Source organism: Hyla sarda, chromosome 5, assembly GCF_029499605.1.
Source record: "Hyla sarda isolate aHylSar1 chromosome 5, aHylSar1.hap1, whole genome shotgun sequence".
Classification (NCBI taxonomy): Eukaryota; Metazoa; Chordata; class Amphibia; order Anura; family Hylidae; genus Hyla; species Hyla sarda.
Genome location: NC_079193.1, coordinates 305,765,045 through 305,784,679, shown reverse-complemented (window position 1 = coordinate 305,784,679; position 19,635 = coordinate 305,765,045). Strand labels below are relative to the sequence as shown.

The following is a 19,635-nucleotide window of genomic DNA, read 5'->3' as shown; positions in this document are numbered from 1 at the left end:
CGTCCTATCACTCTGCAGTGTATGGCATGAAATGAGTAGCCGCAAAATGGCTGCCAATTATATAGGGCTGTAACATCACAGGGGTGACTGGATGCTGATAGGCTGCATCCTGCATGTGATTCAGGGACTTCCCGCCACCTCCTTTCCCGCCTTGCCTTCCCTCCTTCCCAGCATCCCCTGCCCCATGTACTGACATGTGGATCCCCCATTTTAGGTGTCCTGGAGCCTGGAACACTGTAAAATGGAGTTTAATGAAGCGATTCGCGCAATAGAATCACAGCGATATTTGCATTCGTTGTGAATCGAATATTTCCTGAAATTTGTAACAAATTCGGGTTTGTCTGCTTCGATTCGCTCATCTCTAATTAAAATCATTACATGAATGATAAGAGAAAAGGTCTAGAGTTCTTGTAGTCATGTTTTGGTCTCACAAATAAAAATTCGAACTTATTGGCAACACATAATAGATCAGGATTATATGTACTACAAAATTCCAACAATAACCTACTGTACTCATAGCTCTAGGTATGATTGTTTTTTATACCCCTACTTAACATCAGACGAAAGACAACAGTTCATGTAAAACTTGCTGATGGTATCCACTCGGATTCCATTGATTTTTCTCATCAGAAGTAGCCTCCCTACCAACCCTCCCAACAAAACCACTGTATGTGGCAGACAGACTTGAAGTTGGTAGTGGAAGATGACATCCACAGGGAAGGGAAGATGGATTAAAACGTAGAGACAGACACAGTACAATTGTACAACTGACTTTACAGTCAATTAGAATTACCAGTTAGAATGTAAACAGGAATAGGAAATCCAATACAGAATATATACCAGACAGGAAGTTTAGCTAATAAAGACATTAGAACACAGAGTTGGCATTAAATAACATAGAAAAACATAGACCCCAGAAAGCTTGTAAAACAACTTTATTTAGCAAAATCACCACTGTTTCCTATTCTCTTGCCCAACATGCTCTATTGAAGGAGAATCAGAAGACCTTCATACATTGTAGACAGTCGGCAAACCCCGCCAAAAACGGTGAGTTTGTCTGATTTTTTTTCTCATGTGGGCCTTTATTTGGTTTGCTCTGGCATTCACTCAGCAGTACCACTTTTTGGATCACCAAAGAATTTAATAACAGGATTAAACAACTGTGAACTTCCAATGTGAATTAGTGACAAATTAAAATTAAGAAATATTCATAGCCGTTTAAAAGTTTAAACCTCCCTTTTCATTTTCACATGTTTTATATGCTGAAAGGATGGATTTCTTCTTGAACTATTTGTGTCTTTATAGCTAATGCTCAATTATAATTCTCTGAGTCATGTATATATAGTACGTTCACAAGACTACAAAAAGATACTTTTAGGTCAATTGGTTTCCAATGAAAAGTGCCTTAGATGGTGTGCCTCACCTAGCATAAGGTCCAGTATATACGATAACTATGTCCACACAGCACTGTGGAATATGTTGGCGCTACATCAGCAATGGGAAAGGCATCATGTAGAGTTGTGCCAGGTAACACACCAAGACAAAGTGCATCTGCATATACAAATATGCACATTGAAGGTGTCTTAAGAACAAAAAGATACCTGCAGGCTACAGTGTTTAGCCCCTAAAACCACTAAGATGGCTATTACCTTTGAAAACATCCTTTTCTCTTGTAAAATCTTTACACTAATGCCCCTAACATCAAGAAGATGAGTTTACTAATAGACTCTCGGCCGGATTAACTCCCCTCCAGTCACATGTCTTTTGTTTTGCTGTTCTTTTGAAGCCTGTGAAAATATATGAGTGTTAATGGTTGTCAGAACTACACACGTAGATATTGGCAATGAGACAAAAAGCAAAGCTTGGGAAAAATTGTTTTGATTCTTTATTATGTCACATTCTTCCCTGTAGCATTTCTGGAGGACTGGAAGAGTAGCCTGCTTCAAAATACAGATTACATGCTCCAGTATGAAACTGTAGAGTGTGAGAATGACCTGCACTGGGCGACTCCATGAACCGGCAGCCTCAGGTGAAGTTGTCTGTTTTCATGACAGGTTGACAGCTAATCTCCTATTAAACCTTCATTTCAGGATGTAAAGGATTTATTATTGCTATCATGGTCTCAGTGGCTTCCAGGGATGTGAAAATGATATCAGCAGACAACTAACAATGGGTTTACCATGGAAATTATAATATGATCTTTTACAACTAATGAAAGATTTTTTGGGAGTTTAAACAAGTCTGTTGCTATGAAAATGTACATAAAGAAAACCTATGAATGGTGATCATTGTGACGAAGGTAAACAATAATTTTGCCATAAACATTAATGGTTTTATTCTAAACCTGGTGCTGGATATCGTTCTCTTCTCTTGGATCATAATAAAACAACTGACTTGGGCACCAGCAGAGATTGTCCCACCAATGGTTATGTTCCTGACAAAAGCAGTCTCTTTTTTTCCTAATCTCATACAACTAATTTCAACGTATAATAATATTTTTTAATATTATTACATGTCACTAGAATATACATTAACAATACGGTCAGTGATCATCCCTTCCAGTTCCAAGAATATATAAGGACAATGCTTATAGGGGTATTCCGGCCTTCTACATCTTATCCCCTATCCAAAGTATAGGGAATACAATGTCTGATTACAGGGGTCCTGCCACTGGACCCCCACGATCTCGGTGCAGCCCCCGGCATTCTGTGCTGAGCGCTGCCTCCAAGACGTGACTACACGGCTACGCCGCCTCGTGACATCATGCCAGGCCCCCTCCATTCATGTCTATGCCTAATATGGATAAGGCCCCTTTCACACTATACATTCATCCGTTTTTAAAGATCCGTTATATGTTCAGTTATGAAAACGCTGAAAATCAGCTATGAAATGGCCGTTACAAAGTCCCATTATAGTCTAGGGGATTTTTACATTATCTGTTTTAACCCGTCATAGCCCGTTATTAATAACGGATGTTATTGTGCATGCATTATTTCTCCCGTTACTTTCTCCCATCAGAAAATAACGTCCATTATTAATAACAGGCTATAACGGGTTAAAACGGATAATGTAAAAAATCCCTAGACTATAGCAGGATTTTGTAACGCCCATTTAATGGCCAATTTTCAGGGTTTTCATAACGGAACATTATAACGGATCTTTAAAACGGATGAATGTATAGTCTGAATGCGGCCTAAGGCTGGAATACCCCTTTAACTAGTACAACTATTTTTTTCATTCTGAGGATCGTAGGGATTGATAATCCATCTCTTACCTATACACCTGCCTCTACAAGTCTACTGGTTGATGATTTTAGAGATAATAAATTACTTGGTTTAATAGGTTGTCTGGTTTAGAAATTCCATTTTGGATTTCCCAGTTACAGCATTCAATAGATGGGAGTCCTACATTTGGGATGACCAGCTATTGGCCAGAGAGAACATATCTGTAAACGGAAGACCCAACAGGTGCTTTGTATAGTTGTTATGTATTATGATAGAAACAGCATATACATTAAAAGGGTACTCCACTATCCCAGTGTCCAGAACATTTTGTTCCGAACACTGGGTGTAGGCTGCAGGGGTCGTGATGTCAGGGCCACACCACTCTGACGTAACACCACGCTCCCTCAATGCAAGTCTATAGGAGAGGGCGTGGCAGCTGTCATGCCCCCTCCCATAGACTTGCATTGAGGAGCGTGGTGTGGCATCACAAGGGGCGTGACCGTAACGTCAGGACCCCCTCAGCCTGCACCCAGCATTCGGAACAAAATGATCACTGCCAATGAACAGCCAAGCGTAGCCAAGTACAGTGCTTGCCTAACTCTGGTGGTCCTATAGACAGTTAAGGGAGTGACAGTGTGCACATGTGACCACTGCTCCATTATTACAAAAGGTTCTGGACCTCCCTTCAGCTGTCTGATATCCCCTGTAGGGAAGATACGCTGAATAAATACTTTTGGTTTTGTCAGGTTTTTAGAAAGGCTCTTCATAAACTGTTTTGTTTTTTGTTGCTTTTAAACAAAATCTGATATGACATTAATAGTTGTACACCATTCAAAAAAAGAGAATAAGACTGCACTCAACATCCAAACGATACTTTATTGAGGAATGTCAGACATGCCAAGCTGATGTGGTGGTGGAGGTGGGGAACGTAACCGGGACAGACTGTTTCACACCATCTAAGCGCTTCTTCCAGCCAGTATACGAGTTGTGACATGAAATCTACAATAAACTGTCAGTAAGACAGAAGGAAGGACAGCATTAGGAAATGTAATTTCCATCTAATATTAAAAAATAACTAAAATGTTTTTAAGAATCTCTTGTTGGATGGCATATCAGTCTGAGTACAGATTCTGAGACTTACTGATCAAAAAAAATCCTGCATAATGAATTTAAAGAATAATGAACATTACTCAATAGAAATTGCATGTGTAATGTGCTATTATTCAGTGTTTAAGGTTCAAGATATCTTCACTAATGGAATTTATTATTTCCTCCTATGGTTTTATGTTTATCTGTATGTCAAGATTCAGTCCAGAGCTTCAGTACAGCCTGCTCTCTTCGGGTTCAGAGCCAATGGTATCATTCATCTGCACTTAACAGAGCAGTACAAACTTGACTAACAGCCCCTCCTGTCCTATCAGCTGCAGGAGTGCTGGGCCAGTCAGTGTGACTGCCTTCTAAGTGGATCATTTAAACTCTGCTCTGTTTTTTTTTTGTTTGCTCATGATGGCGACTCATACCCTATATTAGTGTTTATTCTCTGCCTGTTTATTCTGTTCTCCTGACCATTGTTTGTGCCTGACTATCCCTTTGTCTTTATAATTTTGTGCTTGGTGCTATTCCTGTTTTTGATCTCAGCCTATCTGAGGCCCCTTTCACACTACAGTTATGTTCCTGCATTCTGACATCCGTTATTCAGCAATAACGGGTCATGAAAAAATGGATAAAATGACTGAATACAACAGATGATTTTCACTGACATTATGTAAAAATAACGGATGTGTCATCTGTTATCACCCGTTATAGTCCGTTATTTTATGTCCCTTATTTTATTTCCATGTGACTTCCTGGTTGTAATGCTGTACTGAGCATGCTCAGTACAAAAAACGGATCGTAAAAAATGGACAATAACGGATAATAATGGATGTTTTTTGTGAACATCAGTTTCCCATAGACTTCAATGTTAAATTTTAACAGACGTTATTTCACCTTTATTTTTGCTGGAACAAAAATTAGTGCATGCACAGTCTTTTATGCCGGCAAAATAACAGAGATTAGTGAAAACTGACATACCTGATGCAAAAGGATGGTCAAAAAATCCCATTCACATGAATGGGATTTTTTGATGGCCGTTTTCAGGACTATTTGACGGGAGTAATGTCAGAGGTTTTTACAGGATGATACCTGTAGTGTGAAAGGGGCCTGACTAAGCTTGCTTGTGTGTTTGTCTCTTTGTTGTATATTCTTGGTTTGCTTAACTGGTTGTTTTGACTTTGGCTTTTCTCTGGTTAACCCTGTGTCTACTGACTTTGGTCCTGATATGTCTGATGGTTATGTACTTTCACATGACATTTAAAAGATATTTTCCGTGTTCATGTGGAGTATTTTTGAGCATTGTACAACAGGTGTATGTGCTTTTTTTCACCAGTTTTTCATTCTTCAGTCCCTGAGCTAGTAGGAGGTGATTAGCTGCTATGACATGTTTTTTTTTTTTTCTATAGCACAAAGTTGAGCAAACTTTTGAAAAATTCAACTTTTCCAAAATCATGAGTTCGGTTAGGCTCGGTTCAACTCGAACTGGCAATGAAATAAGCCCCTAAACACATTTATAACACTGCCTAACACCTCTAAACCTCTGTCTAACACTGTTAGGAATGTGATTAAAAGGAAAATTGAGGCTCAGGATCTCGAATACTGGATAGACATTTATTAATTAATTGTTTCAAATATGTAATGTGTTCCATGACGCACAGGGCCCTTGTGGGTCAACGGGGACACAAAATACAATTTTATAAATGATAAAATTACATAGATAGCATAGAATACATTATGATATAAAAATATAAAAATATGTAATAAAATATAATCAATATAAAAACCACACGTCTGTGGATATTCCAGCCTGTAAGAGTAAAACAGTGGCGCACGCGTCTTTTGAATAGAAACGAATATGTAAAGTACAAAATTGTACTGTTCAATGTCCTGTTTGTAGAATGAGTGGTATCCGTTGGCAACAATGTAACAATTATTACATGGTAAAATTGTAGCAATGTCTGGTATACTAGCAGTGTTTATGAGCAAAAAGTAGCAATGTTAAGTATACTTGCAGTACTGAAGAGCTGAAGGATAGATCACCGCTTAGAGACTCGGCCGTCTCATATGGATAGCTGTGATAGTGGGCTTCAATGATGGGGACTGCAGCGCTTCAATGAGCCGTGAATTTCTCCAAATCGCGTAGAATGCGCGGAGAGAATGTTCAAATTCACGGTCCTACTATGTGCAGCATATGCTGATAGAGACTCAGCCGTCTCAGAAGTTACAGCAATAATGAAAGATCCAGTTTTTTTTTGAGGCTGTACAGGTAATCCTCGATGCGGTCAGAGGGTATGTGGCACCCTCGTGGTCGTGGCAATGCGCATAAGTACCTGGGGCTTAGCAGATGCCGTTTGAGCGCAATAGCTGTATTCCAGGCTGGATATATGTGGCGTTTCAAGTCCTCCATAGGACTTTTCTTCAGCAGCTTTAAGAGTTTTTTTGATCAGTAGTTTTTATCGGTACCACTTTTGCTTAGGTTTTGCATTTAAATAATTTTTTACAATTTATTTTTGGAATAAAATGTGACAAAAAAGCAGCAATTTTGGACTTTTTAATTTTTTTATGTTTACAGCGTTCACCATACAGGATAATTAACAATGTATTTTGATAGTTCAGACTTTTACACATGCAGTGATACCAAATATGCTTAATAATTAAGTTTTTTTTACACTTTTTTGGGATAAAATGGGAAAAACTGATGAATTACATTTTTATTGGGGGAGGGGATTTTTCTAATTTTGTAACTTTTTTTTTTACATTTTTGTAACTTTTTTTTACACCTTAATAGTCCCCATAGGGAACTATTTATAGCAGTCATTTGATTGCTAATACTGTTCAGTGCTATGCATAGAGCACAGCACTGATCATTGTTATCGGCTATCTTCTGCTCCGGTCTGCTCTGTCTCAGACCAGAGCAAAAGACTCCTGGAGATGGACGGAGGCAGGTGAGGGGATCTCCGTCCACCATTACAGATGATCGGATCCCCACAGCAAGCTTTTTTACAGCAGTGATTCACCTCAAGTACAAATGCAGCATAGAAGCACTAATAGGGAAGGGAGTGAGATTGAGAGAGAAAGTGCAATTTTGGGCGTAGTACACAGTGACTGTGAGCTGCAGCACTGGTGTTTGCAGCAACTGAAAAGCTAATAGTAGCCAGCCAGTTAGGGTGAGCAAAGCACTAAAAACATATTTTCCTCTATTAACCCCTTAAGGACCACAGGTTTTTCAATTTTTGCACGGAAATTTATACGTTTAAAATTGTCATCTTCTGACCGCTATAACTTTTTTATTTTTCTGCGTATGGGGCGGCATGGGGCTCATTTTTTGTGCCGCCATCTGACGTTTTTTGCGGTACCATTTATGTATTGATCGAACTTTTTTATCGCTTTTTATTCATTTTGTCATGATATAAAAAGCGACCAAAAGTACGTTATTTTGGACTTTGGAATTTTTTTGCGCGTACGCCATTGACCGTGCAGTTTAATTAATGATATATTTTTATAGCTTGGACATTTACGCACGCGGCGATATCACATATGTTTATATTTATTTTTATTTACATGGTGTTTTTTTTTATGGGAAAAGGGGGGTGATTTGAACTTTTATTAAGGAAACGGTTAAATCACATTTATTAACTTTTTTTTACACTTTTTTTTTTTGCAGTGTTATAGCTCCCATAGGGACCTATAACACTGCACACACTGATTGCCAGCACTGTTCACTGCAAAGCCATAGCTTTGCAATGATCAGCGTTATCAGCGGTCGATTGCTCAAGCCTGCATCTCGGGCTTGGAGCAATCAATCACCGAGGGGATACGCTGGAGGCAGGTAAGAGGACCTCCGCTCGTTTCCCAGCTGATTGGGGCACCACATTTTCACTGCGGTAGTCCCGATCAGCCCCGCTGAGCAGCCGGAAAGGTTTTACTTTCATTTTAGACGCGGCGTTCAACTTTGAACGCCGCGTCTAAAGGGTTAATAGCGCACGGCACCGCAATCGCTGCCACGCGCTATTAGCCCCGGGTCCCGGCATCAGATACATGCCGGAGCCGACCCGATATGACGCGGGGTCACCGTGTGACCCCGCATTATATAGCGGGAGCTGGCCAAGGACATAAATATACGTACTTGATCATAAATGGGTTAAGTGTAACCTGTGCTTACATCTAAGTGGTGTACCATTTTGTTCCTGATAAAGTCTTAAGGGCCTAGATACTGTGAAAGGCCAGCCAAAAGTACACACCTGCTGGTGTTGTGGACAAATACTTTTTTAAGCATAGTGGACCGCATTGTCCTCCCCTCATACGTGCATACCAGATACGTTCATCTAAGCGGTGTACCATTTTTTTTCCTGTTAAAGTCGTAAGGGTCCAGAGACTGTGAAAGGCCAGGCAAGAGTACACACCTGCTGGTGTTGTAGACAAATACTGTTTTAAGCATAGTGGAGCGTCTTGTACTCCCCTCATATATGCACTAAGTATGTCAGGCAGAGAAGTTACAGGATGTGCACAGTGTGGCATAGGCTTAAATTTATCAGGCTGAGGTCGCAGCAGACGAGAGGCTAGTGGCAGCAGGAGTCGAAGTGAGAGGCCTGAGCTTCCGGTATCAGCTAGCGGTCGTGTTGATTGGTTAACACGGTCATCCACTTCATCAAAAGTGACATCTGAAACCCCCAGTCAACAGTCGAAGGGTTCCTCCAACACAACCCTCAGTTGGCATGGCCCGGGATCGGTCCATGTCCTCCCATTGTCTCTGTCCTATGCTGTTCCCTCCCCCACAGAAGTATCTTATGCTGTGGGTTTAGCTCCGCTGAGCACAATTTAGTGAGGACGATCTACTAGAGGACAGTCAGCAGCTACTGCCCAGCCAAGAAGTTGAGGAGACATCTGCTGCTTCCTCTGCTAAACGGGCAAGTAGTGATGAGGAGAGTGGCATGGGAGGTGATGTTGTGAGCGTTCAAGCTCCTGAAGCAGACACCGTTGAGGAACCTGAGGAGGACATCAGTGAGGTGCAGACACAGCTCGTTGATAATGAAGCCGATCGCCCTTGGGAGCCGGGTATAGAAGGGGCTTCATCATCATGAGGAGAAAAGGGTTACCCTTGAGGCAGAAGCTGAGCCAGAAAGATGGTAGCATGGTTGGCAGTCAGCATGGTGGCAGAAGTGGAACATCTTGAGCCAAAGTGCTGGGGTAGACCACCTGCTTTGCGGGCAGCCTACCTTCCTGAGTCATAGTGGAAAAGGGGTTCTTTGAGTCAGTGGAAGTAGCAGTCAATCAGTGCGGACTGTTGGTTGGAAAATCAGCTACTCGGTGGGTAGCAGTTTTTCATCAAGCATTCGCAGGATGTTAACCTGGCCACATGCAAGATGTGTTGGCCAGGGTCCCAATGTTGGCACCAGGGCCCTGTATGAATGTGCTCCTGTCCAAGTTGCTGGTGCTGCAGTCCTTCCCTTTTCAAGTGGTGGACTCTGCACCTTTCAGAGAACTGATGGCTTGTGCCGAGCCGAGGTGGAGAGTCCCAAACCGTCATTTCTTTGCGGAAAAGGCAGTACCAGCCCTGCACAATTTTGTGGAACCCAAGGTAAGACAGTCCTTGAGCCTATCAATGTGTACCGAAGTGCATGGCAGTGCCGATGTGTGAAGCTGTAGCTGTGGTCAGGGACAATACATGCCCTTTACTGCCCACTTTGTGAATGTGGTTCCTGCACAGCCACAACAGCAACTTGGACAGGTCACGCCGCTTCCGCCTCCATGCTCTCAGGCCGTTGATCCTGTGACAATGTGCGCCTCTGCCTCCTTATCCTCCCCCGGGTCCTCAGCATCCACTGCACGGACAAGTCTCAGCACCCCTCCAGCATATCATGTGTGCAGGGCACGGCGGTGTCACGCTGTTCTTCACATGATTTGCCTTGGCGAACGGACTCACACAGATGAGAAACTGCTAAAAGTAATTCATCAAGAAATCCCATCATGGCTTACTCCACAAAAACTGGAAATGAGAACCATGGTGACCGACAACGGGAAGAACATCTTGTCCGCACTGCGACAAGGAAGCCTGAGCCATGCGACCTGCATGGCACACATGTTCAATCTGGTTGTTAAGCAGTTCCTGAAGTGTCCACACATTGGAATTCCACCCTCCATATGTTGGACCTATACGAACAGAGAAAAGTTATTACCGATTTCTTGATGATCCAAGCGGTTAGGGGGACTCCCCTGTGTAACTTCAATGTCAACCATTGGCAGCTCATATGTGAAACCTGCTGTTTGCTCAGGCTGTTTGAGGAAGCCACATTATTAGTCAGTGGCCAGGATTACGGGATGAACAACATCATTCCACTGCTTCATCTACTACAACATGTGTTGGAAACAATTGCTGGTCAGGGCACTGGAGACGTGGCGCCTACATCTCATGGCCACATGAGCCTTTGGGAGCTGAACTGGAGGAGGAGGAGGGGAGGGGCACAGTAGAGCACAGTTTAGTTTTCGCTAGATGGGTGGTTTTTCTAGTCATCTGACAGGAGTGGAGGAGCAGAAGCAGCTAGAGGAGCTAGAGGGTTATGAGGAAGGCGGGACAGAGGACCCAGACACACCGTGGCAGTATGCAGTGAGTTGGAGGCAGGGAGTTCCTCCAAGTCACTTGCATAAATGGCACGAAGCATGCTCACTTGCTTGCATAGTGACCGCTGAATTGTCACCATTCGGCAGCGGGATGACTTCTGGCTCTTCCCCTTATTGGACCCTTGATACTGGCACAAAATGGGCATCTTTTTTACACCCACTGAGTGGGAGGACAAAACTGAGCTACTAAAGAGACATCCTACATAATCTGTTGGCCGATGCCTATCTGCACCATCGTCCATCCTCTCGCATTTCTGACTCGGGGCCTCTACGCTCACCTTCCACTGCCATGGCTGCTGGGGAGGGGCAGGAGCGGTACCAGCTCCATCAGCAGCATCCTGAGTCTTCAGTCGCTGATGAATACCTTTCTTCACCCGCATAGGGAAGCAACTCATCAGCAGCAGGTAGACCTGGAGCAGGACATGAACCAGCAGGTGGTGGCATACCTTGACATTGACATGACCATGCCAACACATCTTGAAGATCCGCTGGACCTCTGGGAAGTCAAACTTGATTTGTGGCCGCAACTAGAAGTTTTCCCTGAAAAAGCTGTCCTGCCCGGCAAGTATTGTGCCAGCAGAGCGGGTGTTTAGTGCGGTGGGGGCCATAGTAACACCAAGGAGATTTTGTCTGTCCACGAAAAATGTGGAGAGACTGACCTTTGTGAAGATGAATCAGGCATGGATCAGCCAGGATTTCCAGCCACCAATGCCTGATGCATCAGAGTAGATTAACCATGGTGCCACACCAACACTTCAATATATATATGGACCCCAAATTCTTTTGAAATTAAACAAAAGAAAAGATTTGCAAAAAACACCATGTATTGATGTGATTTAAAGACCTCTAAGACCTCCACGCTGTGTCATTCAACCACTATATGTTCTCCTCATGCTGCCGCCACCTCCACACTGTGTCATTCAGCCACTATATGTTCTCCTCATGCTACCGCCACCTCCACACTGTGTCCTTCAGGCACTATATGGGACCGTTTTCTTCTGCCTACCTACCTCAGCTACTATTCTGATCCTGCCACCTGCCTGATGCCACACATCTGATTTCAAGTTCTCCTTTTTCCACCCACCTTCGTCACCGGGTACTGGTATTGCAACCCACCGCACCACTTTGTCACCAGGCCACCTTCAGAACTCGTGATGCTGCTGCTGCCACATCAAAGCTGTCTCATTCTGCCACCATATGTTCTCCTCGTGCTGATGCAACCTCCTTGCTGTGTCATTAAGCTATTATATGGTCTCCGCATGCTACCGCCATCTCCAGGGTGTGTCATTCAGCCACTTTAAGTTCTCATGCTGCCGCCAACTCCAGGCTGTGTCATTAAGCCACTGCACAAACATGAGGAGTCCATATAGTGGCTAAATTACACTATATAGTCTCCTCATGTTTGCGCCACCTCCAGGCTGTGTCATTCAGCCACTATATGCTGCCGCCAACTCCAGGCTGTTTCATTCAGCCACTATGTGGTCTCCTCATGCTGCTGCCAACTCCAGACTGTATCATTCAACCACGATATGGTCTCTTTGTGCTGCTGCCAACTCCAGGCTGTGTTATTCAGCCACTATATGGTCTCCTCATGCTGCCACCACCTACATGCTGGGTCATTCATCCAATATATGGTCTCCTCATGCTGCTGCCCACTCCAGGCTATATCATTCAGCCACTATGTGGTCTCCTCATGCTGCTGCCACCTCCACGCTCTACTATTAAGGCACTATATGGACTCCTCATGCTGTCGCCACCTCCACGCTCTGTCATTCAGCCACTCTATGGTCTTCTGATGCTGCTGCCACCTCCACGCTTTGTCATTCAGGCACTATATGGTCTCCTCATGCCGCCGTTACCTCCATGCTGGGTCATTAAGCCACTATATGGTCTCCTCATGCTGCTGCCACCTCCACGCTGGGTCATTCAGCCACTATATGGTCTCCTCATGCTGCCGCCAACTCCAGGCTGTATAACTCAGCCCCTATATGGTCTCTTCATGCTGTCGCCACCTCCATGCTGGGTCCTTCAGCCACTATATGGTCTGCTCATGCTGCCGCCACATCCACGCTGGGTCATTCAGCTACTATATGGTCTCCTCATGCTGCAGCCAACTCCAGGCTGTGTCATTCAGCCACTATACGGTCTACTCATGCTGCCGCCACCTCCATGCTGTGTCATTCAGGAACTATAGGGTCTCCTCATGCTGCCGCCACCTCCATGCTGGGTCATTCAGCCACTATACGGTCTTCTCATGCTGCAACCAACTCCGAGCTGTTTCATTCAGCCACTACATGGTCTCCTCATGCTGCCGCCACCTCCATGCTGTGTCATTCAGCCACTATATGTTCTCCTCATGCTGCCGCCACCTCCATGCTGGGTCATTCAGCCACTATATGGTCTCTTCATGCTACCGCCAACTTCAATCTGTGTTATTCAGCTTCCATATGGTCTATTCATGCTGCCGCCACCTACAGGCTGTGTCATTCAGCCACTATATGGTCTCCTCATACTGATGCCACCTCCAGGCTCTGTCCTTGTGCCGCTCTGTGACAGTGATTCTAATAGTGATGCCTCTGATCTGCATATCATACTGAATAACAGTATTATTTCACTAACTCAGCACACACCCTATGTGTGTTACAGCAAGGCAAAGTGTTCTACACCCCTGTTGAGGCACTCTATAGGCCAGAAATAGCTGTTTTTAATATCGATTCTCCGCAAATAAATTTGGACCAAAAAAATTTTAGGGGGAAAATTCGGCAAATTGGTCAACTTGAATTTTTCTAAAATTTGCTCATCTCTACTCACGGTCATGAGGGGCGTAAATGTACGTCATGGTACCACTACTCCATGACGTCCATTTATGTCCATTGACATTAAGGGGTTAAACACGTTTTTGAGTGGCAGAGGAGACAGCACAATGAATACTGAAAGTGTTTGCGGAAAGCTATTATATTCACTACTGTGGTGACAGGCCCTATAGGCATATATCAGTGCCACTTGAATACGCTTTGTGGGTTGCACAGATCAGTGAACCTCACTGGCTACTGTAGTTGGCTCAGGAACACTATTCAGTTCAGGTATATGCCCTTCAGAGGCTGTGATTAAGCTCTTTTGGTGTATGTGAGCCCTATAGGATTCACACACACGCACAAGGTCTCTATTTCTAATCTGTATCTTTCATTATCTTTCTAATTACTGTCTGTATTTCTTCTCTCTTTCTAAACACTAGCTTTCCCTATTACGGTCTCTCTTGCTCTCTTCAGCAGCTCAGTCGCTCTGAATGCTGTTGGTGACTTCACTGTCATTTTATCTGTGTCTCTTGCTGCATCCTTTTGGCTTTTGTGCTGATTGACATATGAAAGCAGCCAATCACATGATAGACCAGGGTTATCATGTTATCTGCTGCTTTCCCTACATCATCTCACCACCCCCTGCTTGCCCTGCTTCCTCCAATCGCCAAGAAACATGCTTTCACAGTTTTTGGGCTCGCACAAGCCGAACAAGTAAAAGTGTTTGCCGAGCCGGAAAAAAACTAAAGTTCGGGTCTAATCCAGGTTAGCTGGATTCGGCTCGCTCATCTCTATTATAGAGCAGTACTGAGTAATGTAAGCTCTGCAGCTAACATCTTTCTTCCCTTTTCTATATAGTTTCATGAGCAGCCTGTAAGCAGCACCCAGTATGCTGAGGGATCAAAACAACTTTTGTGAGTTTATGAGGGTTGGAATTAAGAAACCAGTGAAAAAGAGCCATTCTTTTGGAATATGATACAATGTATTTTTTTTTATAAATTAATTTATACCATTCAATTTTGGAAAATGTATTTAAGAAATTAGTTACCACCTAATATAAACAACATCATGCAGCCAATAAAGCCATAGATCTTTAGTCAGGAAGATTTTGCAAATAAAAGTTGCAACAACCTTTATACTGAAGGAAACACCATGCAACTATAATGTGACCCTTGGCCATAGGGCACCTATTCCTGATTAATTCCATCTCATTTACTACCGGGTAGCCAAAATCTGTGCAGGACTATAACATTCAGAAGAGATGCAAACCTCAGCATCATTATGGGGGACCCATATTTGTGGGCTTCCCCTCTCTTCCATTTGTGTCACTAATTATATCAATGCAAAACTCATCATTTTATAAAATACTACTTACTCTAAACTTTACTATCTATCTATATATATATATATATAACTCAATGGCCCTGATTTACTAAAATCTGAGTGTTCTTTCTGGAGTGTTTTAGATTTCACTCCTCTTTTTCTGGGAGCCGATTTACAAATGTGTTGCACGTGTCGGTTCATTTTCTGTTGCATTTTTTTTTGTGTCGCACGGGAAAATGTGTTGCACATAATCCGAGTTAAAAGAAAAAAACAAAAAAATGTGGGTATAGAATACGCTTTTAGTAGTTCTTACACATCCTATTGCCTGTCGGTTATTCTGTGAGCCAAACTCACACTTTTTCAGGAGTGATTTTGGAAGTACTCTGAGTAACATTTTTTGGTTAACCAAGCCCGTTTTCTTGTAATAAAAAAACACTCCGAGTGTTTTTAAAAGTGTAGGTTGTGCGGTGTAAAATTTGGGTGCTGAATTAAGCGAGTTAACCGAGAAGAAAAGTCCGTAGTAAATCAGGGCCAATGTGTGATTGTGAGTGTGTGTATGTATGTTCCAGCATCACTTCCAAACGGCTAAAGATATTAACATGAAACTTGGTACACATGTTACTTCTATGTCAACGACAAACATAGGATAGACAATTTAAACCTTACCCACCCCCATTTGCCAGGGACAGGGTTTTTATTTAAAGTCCCATACAAGTCTATGGGAAATATATAAACAGCTGGAGATATTTCGATAATACTCGATAATATATAGTATAGTTAATTTAACCCTTAACTACCCCCATTTGTGAGGGTCAGGGTTTTTGTTTAAAGTCCAATGCAAATCTATGGGAAATGTATGTTCCAGCATAACTTCTCTATGTCTGGAGATAATTTGATAATATTTGGTCACATGTTATTTATGTGTCAAATAAAAATATATACTAGTTAAATTAACCCCTAACCTTCCCCCATATGTGAAGATTGGGGTTTTTGTTTCAAGTCCCATGCAAGTATATAGGACTTCTGGTGCCTTACTCCACAAGCTCCGCTCTGCATCTCCTGGTTAATGTGTCAGTCCGATCACACCCTCCCAGCATTCCATGTCCCATCTTGCAAAGACACGCCCACCCTTTAAGCAACACCCATTTTATTTTCAGCTACAATATCTTTACCACAACCGCAGCCCCACCTGAGGATGGGATATGAGGATTAGAAAAAAGGATTAGATCTGAGGACAGGATATGAAAATGGGATATGAGGACGGGATATGAGGTCGAAATATGAGGACAAGATATGAGGTCAGTATATGAGGAGAGGATTTGGGGTTGGGATATGAGGAGGGGATATGAGAATTAGAATGGAGGATTAGATATGGGGACGGGATATGAGGATGGGATTTGACAACGGGATATGAGGATGGGATATAAGAACGGGATATGGGGATGGGATATGGGGTCGGGATATGAGGTCGGGATATGAGGTCAGGATATGGGGTCGGGATATGGGGATGGGATATGAGGTCGAGATATGAGGACAAAATATGAGGACAGGTTACGAAGTCAGAATATGAGGAGGGGATATGGGGTCAGGATTTGAGGTCAGGATATGAGGACAAAAGCTTCCTCCTTTGTTGCTTTTCCTCCCCCACAAGGATAAGGTAGGAAAAACCAGGCAGCGAAAGGTACTTAGCTAGTTTAGTAATAAACTGTGTGATATAATAACATAGTAAAGTGGAAAAGTGGGCTAATCTGAATTTGCACTTTCAGTTTTGGCATTGTAAACACATAATAAGGAATAGAAATCACCCAGACTTGTCGGTTAACTTATGCTGAGAACTTAAATAATACCCAGCATCAGCAAACAGGTGATAGAGATGGTGTACTGAATGAAAATCAACAAGTCTCAAAATAGATGCTGTAGAGGTATGTGAAGGAGGGGAACAAGCAGCAGCCTGCCTAGGACTGGCTCTGCAGGTCAGCCGCCAATTGTTTGTCTCTGTACACATTACAATTCACTCAATGACTAAAACATGTGGGTGTCTTACAAAAGATTTCAGAAACACATGACACAGCGTCTGTGAATAGCCTGACTACTTCATATACAGTCCTACTGAAAGGGTGTCTGATGGAAGCGTTCTCTATAGAAGAGTCTCAGATGGGAATGTTACAAGAGAATGTTTCCTCTGTTAATATCAATGCTTTATTACAATATTCTTTCTTAGATATTTTACAGACACTAGGGGACATTTTCTGGAATTTTAAATTGGCGCAAAAATTTAACATTTTATGCGAAATAGAAAAAAAATGTTGCGACCTGAAACCTCAGATATTTTTAAGGCAACTCTGGTTAGCTCTAAGAAATGTGACGTGAAACCGAAAAGGCGTCTTTATTATTGTTGTACACACAAGTCCTATGTCTGAGAAAATCTTTTAATATGGAAGGGAAGTCATTATAATGTTTTCTCAGATCAGTTTAAGATCAATGGGGAACATAATCAAAAAACTTAAAGGAAAACTGTCAGCCTTTTCACCCACACTAAACCCAATAGACTGGGTTATAGTGTGGGTGAACAGGATTCAAACGAAGGGTTACTTACTTATTTTCAACTGGCCGCTGAGATATTTTGTTCTGAAGTTCCGGTATTTCTAGTGAGAATAAGCGCACTGAAGGCATCTCCCCCGCCGGCTGGCCACCTCTCGCTCCCGTAGTAAGGCTCCTAAGCCCGCCCCTCCACTATGCATATGCATTGGCTTCAACTCTACGTCCTAGTGAAGTGGAGTCCCACATCACGTAATCGCAGCGCTCAGTCTGAAGAGCGAATGCACCGCTATATTTTCCCTAGCTTTTACGTCCTGATAACGTGAGAGCTGGGGAAAATATAGTGGCGCATGGGCTCTTCAGACAGAGCGCTGCGATCACGTGATATGGTACTCCACACTAGGACGTGGAGTTGAATACAATGCATATTTCCTTCTGAAGTCAGTGAAAATACAAATGTATTCTTAATACTTTGTTACTTTTACATGGAAACAATTCTGCCAGGATTATAAGAAAAACAAGCCATTATAAAGGTGGAAGAGCCATTACACTTCAGCTTTCAGAAAAAATAAATACGTTATCAGGAGAATATATGCAGAATCTCTGCCCAGTCCATATAAAATGTTTGCACAAATCGCACATAAATCATCTCATTTGCTTAGTGTCAAATCTGTTTATTTGTGTTTTGACTGTTCCTTTGATCACGCTGATCAAACAAAGACCCCTTGTCAAGTGCTGCTCTCCGTCAAGTACTTGCGCTCAACTATTCGGTAGATTGATGTCATAAAAATCGTTCCCAATAATGGAGTTCAGATAAAAAAGCAAAGCAGTTAAATACAGGATTGAAACCTCCAACTTTAATCAAGCACATTATCTGTTTTCACAGCACGGGGCACTTATTTTCCTCCTACGGTTCAGTAAGGGAGTTCTGAGATGACAATTTGCATGCTAACTGAACACAGGCCCCATGTAGATGTCTCAGGACATCTGGTTCTCATTGCTTAGTGTCGGCCTCTTCAGAATATTATGAAAATGCAAAAGGTAAAGGCAAATTATTTACCCGGGCAGCTACAAAATTATAATGGTTAACTCCTTCTATAGCAGGCAGATCAAGATGCCCAACATCAGGGTCTATGGGGGGAACTAATCATTGTATATAGGGCTTTTTTTTTGTCTATTTTTTATGCAAAAATTTGCGCAAGAGTTTTTTTGCGTTTTTTTTTTTGCTCAAAATCTGATAGAATTCTTCATAGCCATGTCTACGGTTAAGTAAAATGCCCTTTTCTTGCGCAAATATACACCATCTCGGAGGACACGTACCAAAGTGTTCGAAAGCATCTGAGAATGTTAAACTTGTGTTACCCTTTGTATTTTGGAAACATAATATATTAACTATTTTGGGACAGTTAGGAATCATACACAGACTCTGCCCATGATGGGAGTTATAGTCAGGGGGCTGAGGTGCAGATCGCACTGGTCATTCTTCAGAGACCTGCTGTGATCCGCATTTTTATTAACTGTAAAAGCCGGCGGCACATGCGGCTACACCGCTGCCCGCCGGCTCCTGCATACACTGTCACATTTCATAATCCCTGCCCGGGAGACGGGAGCTCTGATTGGTGAATAGCGGCGGCGGTGATTATGAATTATGAGCGGTGTATACAGGAGTCGGTGGGCAGCGCAGTGTAGCCGCATGTGCCTCCGGTTTTTATAGTTAGTAAATGCACATCGCAGCGGGTCTCTGGAGAATGACCAAGTGCGATATGCACCTCAGCCCCTGGACTATAACTCCCATCATGGGCAGAGTCTGTCCCATGATGGGAGTAGTTGTAGTACCGCAGCACTGAGGGATGGCACATGCACATCACCCGGCTGTGGGACTTGTAAGGACCACTACTCCCATCATGGACAGACTCCGTACATAATGGGAGTTGTAGTCCAGGAGCTGAGGGGCAGATCACAGCAAGTCATTCTGCAGAGACCCGCTGTGATCTGCATTTATTAAGTTAACAAGTCGGCGGCACATGTGGCTACACTGCACT

At 42.9% G+C, this 19,635-nt stretch overlaps 1 long non-coding RNA gene across 1 annotated transcript in view; it reads left to right on the top strand.

Moving 5' to 3' along the window:
- Positions 1–19,635, top strand: part of LOC130274155 (uncharacterized) — a 49,145-nt gene that overhangs the window by 21,186 nt on the left and 8,324 nt on the right. The window contains exon 2 of the long non-coding RNA XR_008844267.1: positions 1,912–2,029. This is a non-coding gene — a long non-coding RNA (uncharacterized LOC130274155). The remainder of the gene's footprint in view (positions 1–1,911; positions 2,030–19,635) is intronic.